General features: G+C 44.7%; 1 pseudogene across 1 annotated transcript in view; it reads right to left on the bottom strand.

The window, feature by feature from the left end:
- Window positions 1-11,914: 11,914 nt before the first annotated feature.
- LOC143925131 (protein mono-ADP-ribosyltransferase PARP14-like) overlaps window positions 11,915-20,567 on the bottom strand; it is an 81,988-nt pseudogene continuing 73,335 nt past the window's right edge. Inside the window, exons 12-13 of the transcript XR_013261939.1 lie at window positions 15,902-16,076; window positions 11,915-12,644 (exon numbers count right to left, since the gene is read on the bottom strand). The product of XR_013261939.1 is annotated as a protein mono-ADP-ribosyltransferase PARP14-like (transcript). The remainder of the gene's footprint in view (window positions 12,645-15,901; window positions 16,077-20,567) is intronic.

The following is a 20,567-nucleotide window of genomic DNA, read 5'->3' on the forward strand; positions in this document are numbered from 1 at the left end:
ATGATATACAAATTTTTTGAGGTACGTCTGTATACAGTGCCTTGCGAAAGTATTCGGCCCCCTTGAACTTTTCAACCTTTTGCCACATTTCAGGCTTCAAACATAAAGATATAAAAATTTTATTTTTTGTGAAGAATCACCAACAAGTGGGACACAATTGTGAAGTGGGAACAAAATCTATTGGATTTTTGAAACTTTTCTAACTAATAAAAAAATGAAAAGTGGGGCGTGCAAAATGATTCGGCCCCTTTTGCGTTAATACTTTGTAGAGCCACCTTTTGCTGCGATTACAACTGCAAGTCGCTTGGGGTATGTCTCTATCAGTTTTGCACATCGAGAGACTGAAATTCTTGCCCATTCTTCCTTGCAAAACAGCTTGAGCTCAGTGAGGTTGGATGGAGAGTAGTGATGGACGAACTTCCGAGGGGACGTTTCGCGACAGGTCAAATTTGCAGCCACAAAATAATTAATAGCTGTGCAAACATAGTCCCACCACATGGCCAATGACATAACACATGTATGAGGTGAATTTGGGATCGACAACAACAAGTATTCTTTTTTTATATGGGAAATTGTTGTGACAATTCAGGACTGTGGAGCGCATGAAGGCAATGGAGGAGAGGGAAGGTCAGGGACCAGGGTAGGCAAAGAAGAGGGTGCAGGAGATGATCACCAGCAGCGTGACATACAGCAATGACACCTGCACCGTGATAGAGTTATCTGACAACAGCACCGTGATAGAGAGCACTGACATCAGCAGCATGACATAAAGCACTAACACCAGCACCGTGAAATACAGCACTGACAGCAGCACCGTGATAGAGAGCACTGACATCAGCAGCGTGACATAAAGCACTCACACCAGCACCATGATATACAGCACTGACAGCAGCACCGTGATAGAGAGCACTGACATCAGCAGCGTGACGTACAGCAATGACACCTGCACCGTAAGCAGCCCCAGGAGGAAGTCAGCATAGCACAGGGATGGTGAGAGCCCCTCATAATGAGCATAGCACAGGGATGGTGGGAGCCCCTCATAATGGGCATAGCACAGGGATGGTGGGAGCCCCTCATAATAAGCAGCCCCAGGAGGATGTCAGCATAGCACAGGGATGGTGGGAGCCCCTCATAATAAGCAGCCCCAGGAGGATGTCAGCATAGCACAGGGATGGTGGGAGCCCCTCATAATAAGCAGCCCCAGTAGAAATATGACACCGCTCAACCTCTTCAAAGAGAATGGTACGGGTATATAGTACGGTGTGCTTTTTTTGGACAAGGAAGTGAGCCAAATGAAGAAAGAAGATCTCTGTGCTCGATTAAAAAAATTGTTTATAGACATATACATGGTCTACTGGTCACATGTGTTGAATTTCTCCGAGATCTATGCCTCATTCATTTTTAGAAATGTGAGGTAGCTAACACTGTCGTGAGCTAGGCGAGTACGCTTATCGGTCACGATCCCCCCTGCTGCGCTGAACGTCCTTTCGGACAGGACACTGGATGAGGGGCAAGCCAACAGTTCGATTGCAAATTGGGCAAGCTCTGGCCAGAGGTCAAGCCTGCCCACCCAGTAGTCCAGGGGTTCATCACTCCTCAGAGCGTCCACATCGGCCGTTAACCCGATGTAGTCGGACACTTGACGGTTTAGGCGTTCCCTGATGCTGGATCCGGATGACACCTGTCGATGGGACGGCTGAAAGAATGACCTCATCTCCGAAGTCACCAACACATCTTCAAACCGGCCTCTTCTTGCAGGCACTGTTGGATTGGTTCCCGCAACTCCTTCTCTGGGAGTGGGAATTGCTCCTCTGCCAGCGCACGCAAAAGCAGAATGCAGCATTTCTCGAAGCAAGGCCTGGAAGTGCTCCATTCTGCCAGCCCTCTGTGACGGCGGTAACATTTCCGCCATTTTGTGTTTCTACCGGGGGTCTAAGTACGTTGCCACCCAGTACTGGTCCTTGACCCTTATGATTTTTATACGGGGGTCCCTATTAAAACACTGGAGCATGAAGGCCCCCATTTGCACTAAAGTGGAAGCGGTGTGGTGGCCTGGCTCCTGCTCATCATCCAGGATAATGTTGTCCTCTTCATTCTCCTCTCCCCATCCACGCACAACAGGGATCCCAGAAAGAATTAAAGCATGCTCTTCTTGCTCCTCCTTATCCGCCCCGGCACCATCTTCCTCTGACTCCTCTTCAGACTCCTGTTGTTGACTTGTCTCAGATAGAGTAGCCCCCCCTGGGAATTCATCCAGCATTGCGACTTCCTCATCTTCCCGCTCCTGCTCCTCCACAGCTTGATCAATGACACGACGCAATGCACGCTCCATAAAGAAGGCATAAGGTACCATGTCACTGATGGCGCCATGGCTGCGACTGACCAGTTTGGTGATCTCCTTAAATGGGCGCAGAAGTCTGCATGCGTCGCGCATGAGCAGCCACTGGCGCGGTGAAAGAAACCCCAGCTCCCCAGAACCTGTTCTGCCGCAGAGTTCATACAGGTAGACGTTAACTGCACGTTTCTGCTGGAGCAGCCTATCAAGCATATAGAAGGTTGAGTTCCATCGCGTCGGGCAATCGCAAATAAGACCACTGACCGGCAGATTGTGTCGCCGCTGAATGTCAGCAAGGCGAGCCATGGCCGTGTAAGATCTTCTGAAATGGGCCGAGATTTTCCTTGCCTGCCGCAAGATGTCCTGGACCCCAGGGTATTTGACAAGGAATCGCTGCACGACCAAGTTTAAGACGTGTGCCGTGCATGGCACGTGCGTGATTTTTCCCTGTTTCAATGCGCTAAGCAGATTGGCACCGTTGTCACACACCACTTTACCAACTGTCAAATTGAGCGTTGTTAGCCACTGATCTGCCTGTGAACTCAAAGCTGAAAGGAGTGCCGGGCCAGTGTGGCTCTTGGCTTCCAGGCACAACAGATGCAGCACGGCATGGCAACGTCTCACCTGGCATGTCGAATAGGTTCTGGGGAGCTTGGGCGGCGCAGCGGAAGAGACGCTAGCAGCGGAAAAGGAGGAGAGGGAGGAGGATGGAGTAGTATGAGGAGGAGAAGAAGAGTCAGGCCTGCATGTAATCTGTGGCGGTAAAACCAAATCTACACGGGTGCCACGGGTTACATGCTTGACGGCTGTCAGAAGGTTCACCCAGTGGACAGTAAAACTGATATACCTTCCCTGCCCGTGTTTGCTAGACCACGTGTCCGTGGTTAGATGTATCTTGGCACCGACACTGTGTGCAAGAGATACATTCACTTGCCGCTGAACATGGCCATATAGCTCTTGGATGCCCTTCTCTGAGAAATACTTCCTTCCTGGGACCTTCCATTGTGGTGTTCCAATGGCCACAAATTTGCGAAAGGCCTCCGAGTCCACCAGTTTATATGGCAGTAGTTGGCGGGCTATCAGTTCTGACAAGCCAGCCGTCAACCGTTGGGTTATCCGGCGTCATCATTTTTTTACGCTCGAACATTAGGCCTACGGAAGCCTGCCTTTTTGCAGAAAAACGTGAGCTTGGCGTGATGGAAGGTGGAGTGGAGGACAATTGTGAGGAGAGAGGAGAAGGAGAAGTAGAAGACAAGGCTGGACGGTGAGAGCCTGCAGTGTGGCTTTGTGTGTTCCGTTGCTCCCACTGGGCTCGGTGATGGCTGCCCATGTGCCTTCTTAAGGCGGTCGTCCCTAGGTGAGTGTTGGGCTTACCGCGACTAATGCGTTGACTGCAAAGATTGCAGATGGCAACGCTATTGTCAGCAGCGGACACGTTAAAAAAAGCCCACACTGCGGAGCCATGTGCCGGTGTCCTGGGAGCGCCAGATGTGACCGTACATGGTCGATGACTCGCTCCTGATACATTTGCAGTCTGCTTTGTCCCTCCTGTGCAATGTAAGTTATTCCTGCTTCTCCTCCCTATCTGCTGGTCCATATCTCCCTCTGAACTCCCCTCCTCTTAGTCTCTTGTGGGCACCCACGTGACATCACTAGACACGTCATCATCAACGTCACCTTCCCCACCGTAATAAGTAGAGATCTCGGAGTAGGCAGCAACACCGGGGACCAACCTCCTCCTTGGGCTGATCTGGGTACTGTCGTCAGACTGCTAAGTAGCGGTTGTTGCTACCTCCTCTTCCTGATCCAATACCAAGAGTGGCTGCGCATCAGAAATGTCTTGATATGGATCGGAAAATAATTCCTGTGACTCAAGTGGAAGGTATGTGGTGGTGGTGGTGGTGGTGTTGTTGGTGGTAGTGTCTTTGGGGGTGCACATAGCAGAGAGTGAAGAAGAGGGTGCAGATCGAGAGGATGAGGAGGGTGCAGAAGAGAAAGGCTGAGTGAGCCACTCAACCAAGTCTGGTGCGTCCTTTAAAGTAATTGAACGCACCTTCTGCAACTTCCCACTTTGGCTCAAGCCTGTTGCTCCTGCCCTACCCCTACCACCCCTGCGGAAGGGCCTGCCTCTTCCTCTGCCTGTCATTTTTTAAATGACCCTGTGACAAAACTCTCAGTCCCTATACTGATAAAGGACTGCTGCAGTATAGGGTAGCGGTCAGCAGTAGTGCACCTCAACCCTATGTATTGTGGACCTATACCAGTCCTTATAGAATAGCAGACTGTACCTCACTCAACCCTATGTACTGTAGTACCTTATACCTTACCAGTCCTTATAAGGACCTTTGTGGAACAAGTAGGTTGTGTGTGAGTGATTAGCAGACTGTACGTCAGTCCCTATACCGATGAAGGACTGCTGCAGTATAAGGCAGCGGTCAGCAGTAGTGCACCTCAACCCTATCTATTGTGGACCGATACCAGTCCTTATAGAATGGCAGACTGTACCTCACTCAACCCTATGTACTGTAGTACCCTATACCTTACCAGTCCTTATAAGGACTTTTGTGGACCAAGTAGGTTTTGTGTGAGTGATTAGCAGACTGTATGTCAGTCCCTATACCGATGAAGGACTGCTGCAGTATAGGGCAGCGGTCAGCAGTAGTGCACCTCAACCCTATGTATTGTGGACCGATACCAGTCCTTATAGAATGGCAGACTGTACCTCACTCAACCCTATTTACTGTAGCACCCTAGACAGACCAAGTTACCAGTCCTTATAAGGACTTTTGTGGACCAAGTAGGTTGTGTGTGAGTGATTAGCAGACTGTACGTCAGTCCCTATACCGATGAAGGACTGCTGCAGTATAGGGCAGCGGTCAGCAGTAGTGCACCTCAACCCTATGTATTGTGGACCAATACCAGTCCTTATAGAATGGCAGACTGTACCTCACTCAACCCTATGTACTGTAGTACCCTATACCTTACCAGTCTTTATAAGGACTTTTGTGGACCAAGTAGGTTGTGTGTGAGTGATTAGCAGAATGTACGTCAGTCCCTATACCGATGAAGGACTGCTGCAGTATAGGGCAGCGGTCAGCAGTAGTGCACCTCAACCCTATGTATTGTGGACCAATACCAGTCCTTATAGAATGGCAGACTGTACCTCACTCAACCCTATGTACTGTAGTACCCTATACCTTACCAGTCTTTATAAGGACTTTTGTGGACCAAGTAGGTTGTGTGTGAGTGATTAGCAGACTGTACGTCAGTCCCTATACCAATGAAGGACTGCTGCAGTATAGGGCAGCGGTCAGCAGTAGTGCACCTCAAACCTATGTATTGTGGACCGATACCAGTCCTTATAGAATGGCAGACTGTACCTCACTCAACCCTATGTACTGTAGCACCCTAGACAGACCAAGTTACCAGTCCTTATAAGGAGGTTTGTGGAACAAGTAGGTTGTGACTGATTAGCAGACTGCAGCAGAAGGGCAGCAGTCAAGTATAATATTCTTTCTATATTTGGAAGAAAGAATATTATACGTATACAAGCCTATTACCATACCACTGATACCAGTCCTGAAAAGAACTTTTGTGGAACTAATAGTAACAGCTACTGATTAAACTGACCCTCACTGCCTCACACACAGCTTCCTGCCTGTCCCTATATAAACTGACAAAACAGAAGCTACTGGAACAAAAACTGGAATAGCACTTTTGTGGACCTGATAGTAACAGCTAATGATGATGACTAAACTGACTCTCCCTACAGCAGACACAGCGTCCTGTCCCTTTCTCTAAACTGACAAAAGACACTCAGGCTGCTGCAACAATCACTAGCACAGCACTGCCTATCCTGAACTACACCTAACACCTATACCAGTCCTGAAAATAACTTTTGTGTACCAAATAGCTAGCGATTTGGGTCACTGCAATCTCTCCCTGCTCCACACAGCAACCTCTCCCTATAGTGACAGAAGAAAGAATGTAAAATGGCCGCCGGATCGGGTGTATTTATAGGTTAGGGGGAATGTCCAAGTGTCCATGTGCTGTAATGTCTCAATTGGCTGTCCTGTACCCCATGATGGATGTGTCATCATAGGTCAAAGTTATTTTACACAGTAAACACGAAAGTCCGCCGGGCGAATGGCGCCAATAGTCCGCCGAACGGGCGGACCACGAACAGCCGAAATTCGGATAGCGTTTGTGAACAGCAGTTTTCAGCTCTTTCCACAGATTCTCGATTGGATTCAGGTCTGGACTTTGACTTGGCCATTCTAACACCTGGATACGTTTATTTGTGAACCATTCCTTTGTAGATTTTGCTGTATGTTTGGGATCATTGTCTTGTTGGAAGATAAATCTCCGTCCCAGTTTCAGGTCTTTTGCAGACTCCAACAGGTTTTCATCCAGAATGGTCCTGTATTTGGCTGCATCCACCTTCCCCTCAATTTTAACCATCTTCCCTGTCCCTGCTGAAGAAAAGCAGGCCCAAACCATGATGCTGCCACCACCATGTGTGACAGTGGGGATGGTGTGTTGAGGGTGATGAGCTGTGTTGCTTTTACGCCAAACATATCGTTTTGCATTGTGGGCAAAAAGTTGGATTTTGGTTTCATGTGACCAGAGCACCTTCTTCCACATGTTTGGTGTGTCTCCCAGGTGGCTTGTGGCAAACTTTAGACAAGACTTTTTATGGATATCTTTGAGAAATGGCTTTCTTCTTGCCACTCTTCCATAAAGGCCAGATTTGTGCAGTGTACGACTGATTGTTGTCCTATGGACAGACTCTCCCACCTCAGCTGTAGTTCTCTGCAGTTCATCCAGAGTGATCATGGGCCTCTTGGCTGCATCTCTGATCAGTCTTCTCCTTGTCTGAGCTGAAAGTTTAGAGGGACGGCCAGGTCTTGGTAGATTTGCAGTGGTCTGATACTCCTTCCATTTCAAAATGATCACTTGCACAGTGCTCCTTGGGATGTTTAAAGCTTGGGAAATCTTTTTGTATCCAAATCCGGCTTTAAACTTCTCCACAACAGTATTACGGACCTGCCTGGTGTGTTCCTTGGTCTTCATGATGCTCTCTGCACTTTCAACAGAACCCTGAGACTATCACAGAGCAGGTGCATTTATACAGAGACTTGATTACACACAGGTGGATTCTATTTATCACCATCAGTCATTTAGGACAACATTGGATCATTCAGAGATCCTCGCTGAACTTCTGGAGTGAGTTTGCTGCACTGAAAGTAAAGGGGCCGAATAATTTTGCACGCACCACTTTTCAGTTTTTTATTTGCTAAAAAAGTTTAAAATATCCAATAGATTTCATTCCACTTCACAATTGTGTCCCACTTGTTGGTGATTCTTCACAAAAAATAAAAATTTTATATCTTTATGTTTGAAGCCTGAAATGTGGCAAAAGGTTGAAAAGTTCAAGGGGGCCGAATACTTTCGCAAGGCACTGTAGTGTTATACCGTAGGCTATTTTAAGTAAAACAATGAATCCTCCTTTGCGAACCCCCTGCAAATGACAGATGGAGGCGATAGAAGCCCGCGAGACCCCAGCAGAGTCAGCATGCCTTCAAACAGGACGTGGCGTAGCGTAACGTTGCGTTCCAGACTTACGCGTTTCGTCATCTAACGTGACGAAAAGTTACTACAATTACAAGTTAGGAGTTAAATAAATATGTTATTGCTGGACCAGGGTATAACGGGGGCATTTTTGTACATCGGTTATTCATATATTTAAATCTGTGCAGGACTTGCTGTAAGCACATCCAGCCATAATAAACACATTTATTATTACTTAAACTGACTTTTTTTGCTTACTTTTTTTTAATTAAAGATTATGAGAAAAAAACAGAGATATCAGCATAACCATAACAAAATATATAAAAGTGGAACAAGTAAGGGAACTTGACACTTGCGTTGAAGCATGCAGTATGCAAAAGCAAACCAAAACATGGTACAAATCAGGTGTGATCTATGACAGTAATACAATCAAAGTAACAAAATGTCAACATAGTTCTACATACAGAATTAATGAATTGTTTAGAAACCAGGAGGTTATGCAAAACAAAAAGACATGTAACCAAAGGCGTTCCCTGCCCAAGGAGACTGAGAAGGGAAAAACGGTTAAAGGATGAAGGTGTTTATGGTGTTTCCAAGGGCCCAGTTTATCATCAAAATTAGTCTTCGAATTATGTACGATGTGAAATAATTTCTTCATGAGCATAATTGCCTCAACTCTAGATTTAATTTGTGGGAAGGGTATCTCTGGGGACTTCCGAAGCAGTGCAATCACTCATTGAACTGTGGCACACAACTTATGGATCAGTTTTTCTTGGACGTGGGATACCCCAAGAAGTGTGGGTGGGGGGGGGGGGGGGCAATAGGTACCGTGCCATGGTTAGTGAGACAGGGCTACCCACCAGGATGGCTGAAAAGGACTGCATTTTCTGCCAAACATACTGCACCTTGCCACAAGACCAAACATTATGTGAGAGCGCCCCAGGGAGAAACATGTGGGAGGAACAGTAGGGTGCATATTGTGTAGCTTGACCAGGGTTAAATACCATTTGGTTAACAACCCCATAGCTGTTTCCCTAACAGTAATGCCCTGTGCACATGGTCGGGCTTTCCTGATGGAAAATGTGAGATCGGAGCGTGTTGTCAGAAATTCCGACCGTGTGTAGGCTCCATCTGACTTTTTCCATCGGAATTTCGATACACATAAAGTTTGAGATATGGATCTAAACTTTTCCGACAACAAAATCCAATTGTATCAATTACGATCGTGTGTAGAAAATTCCGACGCACAACTTGCGTCGGAATAGAGCCAATTATAAGGGAGTAAATACAAAGAAAATTATTGCGCTAACCTAAAAAAGTGAATCAAGCAGCTACACACGAATGTGACAAAATTCATATACATACAGAGAAACCATAATGTAGCGCCAAAAAAAAAAAATAATATTAAAGTGACTAACATCCAAAAAAAAAGGACACTATAAAGTCCAAATAATAAAATTGAATAAGTCCTTGAAATCCACATGGGATTCGGATGTGATATTTCACACGGTATGAAGGCCCAGGGGTAGTCTCAAAGACATTCACAGCAGTGACATCCAGTTGAATCGAAAGAAGCTGAAGGGTGGGTACTCTTATCAGAGGCACAGGACCTGTGTGGGTACACTAGGTCAAACGAGCATATATAGATGGATCATCCACTCCACATGGGCTCTACATCGAATCCCAACCGGTCCATCAGCCAATGGAGGGGCTGTGGGTCTTCAAAGCAATGAAGAGGTGTTCAGCACCGTCAGGGAGGTTCTAATCTTCTTCACCACAAATTCCAGAAAAAATATATTTTTCCGGTGGGGAGATCCAAGCTTGAAGAAAATCATATGTAAAACAAAAAAGAATAACGGCTTCCTTTAGTGTAGTTTGAAAAAATAAAAATTGCTGTTTATTGACATAAAACCAGCATCTACAATGAAGCGAATGTTAAAAAAGTGATCACATAATAATAAAAAGCAATACAGGGAACACGATAACCTCGTATCCCTGTATTGGTTTTTATTATTATGTGATCACTTTTTTAACATTCGCTTTATTGTAGATGTTGGTTTTATGTCAATAAACAGCAATTTGTATTTTTTCAAACTACACTATGGGAAGCCGTTATTCTTTTTTGTTTTACATATGATTTTCTTCGAGCTTGGCTCTCCCCACTGGAAAAATAAATTTTTTTTGGAATTTGTGGTGAAGAAGATTAGAACCTCCGTGACGGTGCTGAACACCTCTTCATTGCTTTGAAGACCCACAGCCTCTCCATTGGCTGATGGACCGGTTGGGATTCGATGTAGAGCCCATGTGGAGTGGATGATCCATCTATATATGCTCGTTTGACCTAGTGTACCCACACAGGTCCTGTGCCTCTGGTAAGAGTACCCACCCTTCAGCTTCTTTCGATTCAACTGGATGTCACTGCTGTGAATGTCTTTGAGATTACCCCTGGGCCTTCATACCGTGTGAAATATCACATCTGAATCCCATGTGGATTTCAAGGACTTATTCAATTTTATTATTTGGACTTTATAGTGTCCTTTTTTTGGGTGTTAGTCACTTTAAAGCGGGATTCCACCCTAAAGTGGAACCTCCGCTGATCGGAACCCTCCCCCCCTCCGGTGTCACAATTGACACCTTTCAGGGGGGAGGGGGGTGGAGATACCTGTCATAGACAGGTATTTACACCCACTTCCGGGCATAGACTCCCGTGGGAGTCTACGCCATTTCCTGCCCTGCCGCGCTGTCTGCTGGGACACACACGGGTCCCAGTGACAGCGCAGAGATTTCCTATTGCGCGGCGCGACTCGCGCATGCGCAGTAGGGAACCGGGAAGTGAAGCCGATTCGCTTCACTTCCTGATTCCCTCACCTAGAATGGTGGCGGCAGCAGCCGAGAGCCGAACCCGGGACATCGCTGGAACCCGGGACAGGTGAGTGTCCATTTATTAAAAGTCAGCAGCTGTAGTATTTATAGCTGCTGGCTAATTTTTTATTTTTTTTAGCGCTACATTATGGTTTCTCTGTAAATATAAGGGAGGCCCAAACCTCATCTTTGTTGAGAACAATATAAGGTCTGTCTAGAAAAAAGGGGCCAGAGAATTAGCCCATATAAATTTATTAACCTCCGTCTGAAAAGAATCCAACTATGATTTTGTTAGCTGAATAGGGAGGGCGCTAAACAACACAGAAGTTTCGGAAAAGCATTCATTTTGATAGAATTAACTCTAAGCCCTAAAACAAGATGGGGTAGACACTCAAGAGCCTGAGCATATTCTGAATCCTAGAAAAAAGTAGGGGATAATTTAGAGAGAATAGAGATTGCAACGTGAGGCCTCGTGTAATTCTGAAAGATATATTATTATTATATTTTTTTATTTTTTTCACACTGTCCCTTTAATTCTTTTTTTTAAACACTTTTATTCCTATCCATCACAAGAAATGTAAACATCCCTTGTGATAGAAAGGCATGACAGGTCCTCTTTATGGAGAGATCTAGAGTCTAAAAGACCCCAGATATCTCCTCTACCCTGGAAAGCATGAGATGAAAAAAAACATAGATCTCTGTTTTCTAAGGGAAATAATGGCAGTGTTTACAACTCCCAGAGTCATAGAGATGGCCGGGAACCAGCCAGTCCTCAGCCAGCTCTGTGGTAATCCGGCACCAATGTCGAGTCAAATCTCCGGCTTCCCGATTGCACAGGAGAGCCTGGATAGGCGCCAATGGATGGCAGGAGGGGGGGGGGGGCATGTCCCCTCACCCACTGCCCGTAAAAGAAATCCAGTGGCTAATAAGCCGGTAGGATAGCTTTCACATTGCAGGGAATCACGGGCTGAAAAAAAAAAAAAGATATCTGAATATCTGTAGCTGTAGGCATCTTCCAGATATCTCCACTCAAAGCCCATGACGTCATATGACGACATACGGGCAATAAATGGTTAAAAAAATTATTATATAGTGTTTTTAGTTTGTGGTCCTCTGATAGATTGTAGTTCCGCTTTAAAGTGTGTGTTGAACCTTTTTTCCTGGTTTTGGATGAACCCAGTTTCTACTGCTATCTGGGGCTCCATTATATTAGATTTGCCTATAATTCCTGTCCTGAACAGTTTCACCAGACAGGAAGTGAGGAAAAAAATCTGCAACAGGAACACAGAAAGAACTACAAATCTGGCCGGGGTTCCAGCCTGCATTACTCTACTTTGTATTGCTGCTGCCGATGTATGGTCTGGCTACAGGCTCACTTTAAACCAGAGCGGGATATTGCTTGATGATATGAGTTCCTTTTAAAGAAGCCAAAAGTTACTTAGTGGGAATTTGGTGTAAGCCACAAAAAAAGGTGTGTGCCAAGAGGAACGGACCATCAGGTGATGTTTTAAGCTGTGCAGGAAGTCCTCCGGGAGTCTTAACACTTCCCCATACACTCTACATTGTGCTCTCTGAAGCTACTTGATGAACTTGGAGAAGGTGATGAGGTATTCCGGATAGGCCTGGACATCATTGAATATCACGAACACTGAGGGTGCTGATGCGTTATCTGTGACGCTGTCATACAGGTCGGTGGGGCTTGATGGGCTCTTGGCTGGAGGGACGATCATCGCGGCATTCCCAACACAGTATACACCAGTGAGGACACGGGCCAGGTACATGTATTTGTATCCATTTGTATCCGGTTTGGAGTATGTGTCTTCCGCAGAGTAAATGGCTTCAGCAGCGAAATACGTCCCTTTTCCCAACAACGCAGCTGTACTCATAGAAAGAGAAAGAAAAATATTCTTTACAGATCAGCAATAAAACACAGAATATATATCTACACATGAGAAAACCTATGTCATGTCTAAGATTTTATATTCCTATTGTAGCACCCTGGATTTTAGTCCGGGAACTCCTCACAAATTTACTTGCCAAGAGTAGTTATCTTAGTCAATTGATAGGGATCTATGAATTTCTCCCTAAGCGTGGCCTTGTTGCATTTTCCTCTTCTACCACTAGGTGGTCGGGTACTTGGTGATACTAAATACGAGAAGGGCAACCCAAAGTCAGGTTATAGGTATGTGGGTGTCCTAGTCAATGGGCAGGAGTTTTCTTGAATCTCTTGGTCTGCTGGGAGAGTATATATACATATATGTGAGGTCAGGTGATCTGTGTTCTGTGTCACCTGGACCGCTTTCTGGGTGGACGTGTGTCGTACGCCTTGGGCTGCTAGGCCGGAGATTGGGCCTATCCCGGGGGCATCTGGCTGCCAGGCTGTGTGAGGGCCTATCCAGAAATGAGAGGGCAGCGCAGGGTTGGGATTGCAGCTTGCAGTCTAACCAGAAGTGAAGGTTCTGCAGGCCGTTTAACCTGTCAGTGGTCATAGGTAGAAGGAAAGTTGTCACCACAAAGGGACCAATCGCCTTTACCAGAGACCACAGTGAGTAACTGAAGCAAGTACCGGAACCACATTCTCACCGAAGGACACGGCGGAGAATCGGGAAACTTCAGGCGGTGATCAAGTCAGGGACCCAACCAGCAGAGAAGATGCTTGCAGAGCAGCCTTGTGTGTCAAGCCAGGGGCGAAGGAGGGGTGAAGCTTGAGGAGTATCTGGAGTGCCAAGCTAGGGACCCAGCAGAGAAGCGTGGGTGACGCTTGAGGGGATACCACTGCAAACCTTGGCGGAGCTCAAGGGATTCATAGTTAGTGAATAAGAGGGTCTAGCGAGAGACCAGGAGCTCAGTATTGAAGAAATACAAGGAGTAGTGGAGCTAAAAGAACTCATACATTTGAGTTAGGAACTGTAAAGCCCCGTACACACGACCAGACTTTTCAACATCCAAAGTCTGACGGAATGATTCCGGCAGACTATTCGATCGTGTGTGGGCTGCAACGGACTTTTCATTCACAAAAGTCTGACAGACTTTAGAAATGGAACATGCTTCAAATTTTTCCGCCAGAACTCTGCCGGACCCAGAAATCCGCTCGTGTGTGTGCTAGTCTGACGGACTAAAACCGACGCTAGGGCAGCTATTGGCTACTGGCTATGAACTTCCTTATTCTAGTCCAGTCATACGTCATCACGTTTGAATCCGTCGGACTTTGGTGTGATTGTGTGTGGCCAAGTCCGTTCATTCGGAAAGTCCATCAGAACTCTGTCAGAACTCCGTCAGAACTCCGTCGAAAGTCTGCCGGACTTAAGTCCTGTCGTGTGTGTACGCGGCATTAGAGGACTGTTACCATAGTAGACAGCATCCCTGCACATGTAGAAGTGGTGCCTTGCTGGGGCCTTTCCCTGCACGGCTGTGTTTCTATTGAAGTCTCGGAGTCTACCGATTGAGTTTGCAACTATGTAAGGGTGCCCTGGCCCTAACCCTCTTTCCCCCAAAATATATAAAAAGGACTGTCAAAAGAAATAAAGCCTCTTTTACATCCAAGAAGTGTCTGGCACCGAATGACTTTCACCATCTTTGCACCCACCATGCCTCACAACCCACCACATATTGAAGGATGTCGGCTGTCTTTCGCCTTGGAGGTTCTCATTAGACCAAAAGAGGTAAAAGACCTTGCTACACTATTATTGTACCAAATCCCATAAACCAATGTTTGGCCATTTGGCCAACAAAACAAACTTTTAGCACATTCATTGCATGGGTAAGTCGCAGACCGCATGTTACTTGCCTGAGTGTTTCTTGAATGGGTGTTATAGCAGTTTCAACACCGCTTCTACCCCTATCACTTTCTCATCATGTCTGCTCTGCTCTTTCATAGGTAAATGACTACTTGCACTATCCATGTATACAGTCTCCTCGCCCAGTGTGACTGATAATTGACACTGGGACCATGGGATGGTTCACCAGCCAGAGGCTTTTACCTCTGTCCTCCAAGGAGACAGCCCTTCCTTTGGAGTTCAGGGTGCCCTTCTAATGAAGCGCAGAGGTCTGATGGGGGGGGCGGGGGGCATCAGTGGAAGAGGTGTGCTGGGGGGCACTCTTTACAGAAGACCTAAAGGCTATTAAGCCCTGCAGTGGCATTTCAGGGAATAGAAGAAGATGGGGCATCCCTGCACAGAAGATTCTCCAGGATCCAACTGCTTTGGGGATAACCTTCACTAATGGTAAGTAAGCTCAATAAAGATATAGAGAATTTTTTAGTTCATCTTTAAAAAGTTAGTAAAGTCCAGTATATTTGTATTTTTTACCACGTTATGGCAGACTTACCTCTGACGTACCACTTCCTGACTGCCCCGACATACCGCTCAGTACAGTAACATATAGATAACGTACAGTAGAGGGTCAGTGTTTAGGCTGGTCTGTATATAATGTACGGTATGGTGTCAGCAAGGTACAGACTGTTCTTATACCACGACACTCAGCTGTACATTATATACAGAGCAGTATGTACCCTGCTGATACCGTACCATAGATAATATACAGACCAGTGTATATAACAGGGGGACAGACTGATCTTTATATAGTGCCAGCAGGGTACAGACTGGTCTTATACCCTGACATCATATTGTAAATCATATACAGACCAGTATGTACCCTGACACCATGCTGTACATCATATACAGACCAGTGTATATAACATACAGTACGGTGGCGAGGGAGGGCACCAAAATGCACCTTCATCTAAGTAGAGAAAAATCCTTGCACCGGCCCTGAAGCCAGCTACCTACATCAAAGAGATCCCTCTCTGGCCAGTCCCTACTCTACTCTGCAAAATGCCAAATATTTACCATTTACGTTAATGGACATATAGTGCCAATATAGAATTTTTAACTGAACCCAGGCCAGGACACCACCGCACTGATCAATAAGTCACAGTGCTGCTCCATCTGTGCAGAGACATTATACATTTATCATGGATTGTTTTACAGTGTGCTCCATTGGACACACTTTGCTTCTTTTGGTGAATATTGAATTTGAGCGGACTTTAGCTGTTCTTGCGTCAGACCGGAGAAGAATAGGGAAGGATAACAAGGTGGTGGTGGTGGGGGGGGGGGGGAGGGGGTCTCTTCTCACCATTGCTCCCAGCGTAGGCTCTGTTGAACCCATTTGAATTTATATTCTCTATTGTCCCACTCTCGGTGCCATGGAAGAGCCTCTTCTCATTGGTCTTGGTGCCGTTCTTGGTATCAATGCTGATCTTCTTAATCTGGTAGTTTTGATATAAATGCTTGTTCTGTATCCTCTGAATCTGGGAGGAAGGACAAATAAAATTGCTGAAACAACTGCTGGACAGAATATGGATATGTGTGCACTAATCTACAGCGTTCAATGTTCAGCTGGCAAAGGTTAGGTTGAATAATATCACTGGTCCATCCAGTTCTATGTGCGTGTTTTGTCACTACCATTTTCCATATTGTACATTGTGTTCACTAAAAGCTTTTTGAATTTATCTACACTTCCCACTGACACCCCCAATTGTGGAAGGGAGTGCCACATCCTTACCCCTCTGACACTACACAGTCTAAAACCGGCCATAAATGATACAACTTTCCTTCCTGCAACACAGTCAGTGTTGATGGGGGAATGTCTCCCGGTGAGGGGGCGCGGGGAGCGCCTATAGCCCCTGGCAATAATCCTAAAAATCCGACACACAACCAGTACCCGAGTTGATCGATGGAACGACTTGGGTACAATCACCCTTGGGGACATACATGGTTTGAAACTTGGACGGTTCCTGCTGAACCGGCCAACATTCAAACCATCTATGGTCAACTTAAGACTGAACAAATTCTTGTCCATCTTCATGGGGTGTCTTCTTGAGAGACCTAAGATTTGTATACTGTGATCACATCCCCTCTTAAGTCCTCTTTCACATTCATTCACTTGAAGTTGCACAATTTCAAAGTAGCAGGTCAGCACGATTTCAGGAGCTACTTGGCTGACATCTGTGCCACTTCATGCACAGATGTCTATGCAAGTTGCACCTGAAATCGCAAAAATAAAGCAGGAACCTTTTCTGCAAATTGGTGCGGCACCGCAAAGTCGAAGTCGCACCGATATGAGCTGTTCCATTGCCGACAATAGGATGCGACTTGTGATGTTATCTGGAACTGTCAAATCGTATCACAAGTCGCATCGGTGTGAATGGGGGCTAAGCGTCTCAACCCCAGGGAGAATATGTTTGATTTTTACAGTCATTTTTCAAAATGAAGGTTCTCCAGCTCTCATAACTAAGATCCTCTACCCTCCCTTATTAGTTTTGTTGCCCTTCTCTGTATTCTCTCCAGTTCAAGAACATCCTTGAACAAGTAAATTAGCGTTCAAAACTGGGTGGAATACTTAAGATGTATACAAGCTAGAGTTTTGTAATGTGGTAGAATTATAGTCTTATTGTCAGGACCTGGATCACTTGCTGTTGGTACTGTGGTTCCTTGGGGGGAGGGTTGTAATTCCATTGTCCACCAGCTGGTGTCTCCCTTTAAGCATACACAGTCTGGTCTCAGTTTCCTGAGTGTAGCTATACAAATTAGACCATCCTTGTCGTTAATTCCTGACATAGCACTGGAGCGAGAGGTACTTAGTAGGGGAGGACCTAAATACCTTTCCAGCAGCTAGCATCAGATAAAAAGTTGCTACTGGGGTCTGCTGGAGAGGTATTTAGGCCCTCCCCTACTAAGTACCTCTCGCTCTAGTGCTAAGTCTAATTTGTATTGCTACACTCAGGAAACTGAGACCAGACTGTGTATGCTTAAAGGGAGATTTATTTACAATGAAACTAAATCCTTCCAAACACTGGCACACAGCAAACATAAAAGTATAAGTGAACCCAAAACCCAGTGACAGAATACCTGACTAATAACTAACAAACAGAAAGCTTAACGAATAACTATACAGTATATACTGTATACAATATATACAAAAGGGAACACAGAAAGGCAGGAGAAAATTGGAGGTGCATAAAGCAGATGGAAAGGGGTAACCAAAACTGGGATAAGGAACCAGGGGGAACAGGTACAAGGGAACAAGTACAAGGCAGCAGGGTACTGTGTACATGGTACAGGACAGGAGCAGGATCAGGAAAACAGCTAGCTGGCTCCACTGGCTGCTGGAAGACACCTGCTAGTGGACATTGGAATTACAACCCTTTGCCCAGGGAAACACAGTGCCTCCAACAGGTGATCCAGGCCCTGACATTTATCTCTTGAGTAAATACCCTTTTTAATGAATTCTAATAGTCTGCTGGCCATGTTTGCTGCAGCTTGCATGCTTTTGCTTGCCTTTTCCATCCTCAATTTCCCCAGAGGTTCTCACCCCAGAGCTCTGGACACTCCACTCACAACTCCGGACCATTCAGAAAATATGGCTCTAATTACTACCCTCTGGATGTGCTCCTGCAACCAGTTTTCTATCCGGGTACATATAATAACATTAATACCAAAAGTGCTTAATTTGTAAATTAGGCATTTATGGGAAACTGCATCAAATGCATTAGCAAAACTAGATACGCTAAATAGGTACATAGTTTGGCAGGTTGAAAAAAGACACAAGTCCATCTAATTCAACCAAATAAATAAAAAAAAATAAAAAAAATTATTACAATTCCATATACACAATCCTATACCCACAGTTAATCCAGAGGAAGGCGAAAAACCCCAGCAAGCTACAATAGGGGACAAAATTCCTTGCTGCTCCCCCGGGAGGCAATCCGATTTTCCCTGGATCAGCTTTACCTATAAATGTCAGTATCCAGTTACATTATGTAAAATGCGTTCTTTAACTAATTTAGACATATTTTTTAATTTTGAAATATCCGAATTTTCGAATTTCCCAATTTTTTCTGAATATTCAGAAATTAAAAAATTCAGAAATGCGAAAAATTTGGAAATTTGAAAAATTTGGAAATTCGAAAATACTAAACTTCGGAAATTCAGAAATTCAGAAATCCGAAAATTCTAAATTTTGGAAATTCGGAATTTGAAAATTTGGAAATTCGAAAATTCGGAGATTCGGAAATCCAAAAATAAGAATGAAAATCCGCATCAATTCAAGAGAATAAAAATCAGAAAAAAGGAACAAAATCTGTAAATTCAAAAACCTGAAAACTCTAAAATCTGAAATAATAACTAACTAATAATAACCTATTACTAACTATTAAATTATAGGTATTGGAATTTCCTTTCAAATTTGGCTGTTGGTGAACGTAACGAATAAAAATGTATCCGAAGTTACAAATTATCCGTAATAATGAATGCCATATCTAAAAACGAATAGAACAATGTATGATTATTATTTATTATTTAGTTTCGTTCCATTTGTTTAGATGCGGCATTCTTTATTTTGGATAATTCGTAACTTCACTAACAGCCACATTTGAAAGGAACTTCCAATACCTATAATTTAATAGTTAATATAAGTTTCTTAGTTGGTTATTTCGAATTTTTGGAATGTTTGTTCTCTCTCATTTTTGGATTTTATTTTCAGATTAACGAATTTTCACATTTCCGAATTTTCTAATTCTGAATTTTCTAATTTCCGAATTTCAAATTCACAAATTTATGCATTTCCAAATCCTGAATTTACGAATTTCTAATTTACGAATTCCGAAACTTTGAATTTATGAATTTTCGTATTTTCGAACGAATGAAACGAAAACAAACACATTTTTCGCTAGTGCACATGTCTAGCCAGAACCACCTCTGCAGGGAGTCTATTTCATATATTCACAGCTCTTACTATGAAGAGACTTTCCGTATTTGGAGATGAAATCTCTTTTCCTCTAGACATAAAGAGTGCCATTAAGTTCACAATATGGGCCACTTATGTATTTATACATGTCGATCATAACAGTTTGGTTGCCCTTTTCTGCACTTTCTCCAGTTCCCCGATATCCTTTTTGAGAACCGGAGCCCAAAACTGAACTGCATATTCCAGATGAGGTCTTACTAATGATTTGTACAGATGATATCTCTCTCTCTGGAGTCCATACCTCTCCTAATACAAGAAAGTACTTTGGAAACGGCAGCTTGGCATTGCATGCTATTATTGAGCTTATGATCTACCAAAACCCCCAGATCCTTCTCCACCATTAACTTCATCAGTTGTTTTCCCCCTAGTATGTATGATGCATATTCTTAGCCCCCAAGTGCAGAACTTTACCGTTATCAACATTAAACCTTATTTTCCACATAGTTGCCCAATTAGACAGTGCATTGAGATTTGGCTTATAAGCTGGAGACATCTTGTAAGGACGTTATTCCACTGCATAGCTTAGTGTCAAGGGTCCCGACACTGAATCATGGGGTACACCACTAATAAAACGGAACCTTGGGGTACACCACTGATAACCTTAGACCATTCAGAGTAAGAATAATTAACCACGACTCTCTGCATTCGGCCTTTTAGCCAGTTTTCCATCCATTTACAAACTGATCTTTCCAAGCTTGTAGACTTTACCTTACACATGAGCCGTGTGTGGAGAACTGTGTCAAATGCTTTTGCAATATCACGTCCACAGCCACCCTTCTCTCCAAGTATACCACGTCCACAGCCACCCCTCTGTCCAAGTATACCACGTCCACAGCCACCCCTCTGTCCAATTATACCATGTCCACAGCCATCTACATATCTAGATAAATTGGTGATGATTCTCTCCCACTGCTGGCTTGCAACTCCATGTGCCAAGCTCCACAGTCTAACTTCTAGGAGACTGGAGTGATAGCACCCCCAATATCACAGAAAG

The sequence above is a fragment of the Lithobates pipiens genome, unplaced genomic scaffold (genome assembly GCF_037356315.1).
Source record: "Lithobates pipiens isolate NorthernLeopardFrog02 unplaced genomic scaffold, aLitPip1_a1.2 Scaffold_22, whole genome shotgun sequence".
In the NCBI taxonomy this organism is placed as follows: Eukaryota; Metazoa; Chordata; class Amphibia; order Anura; family Ranidae; genus Lithobates; species Lithobates pipiens.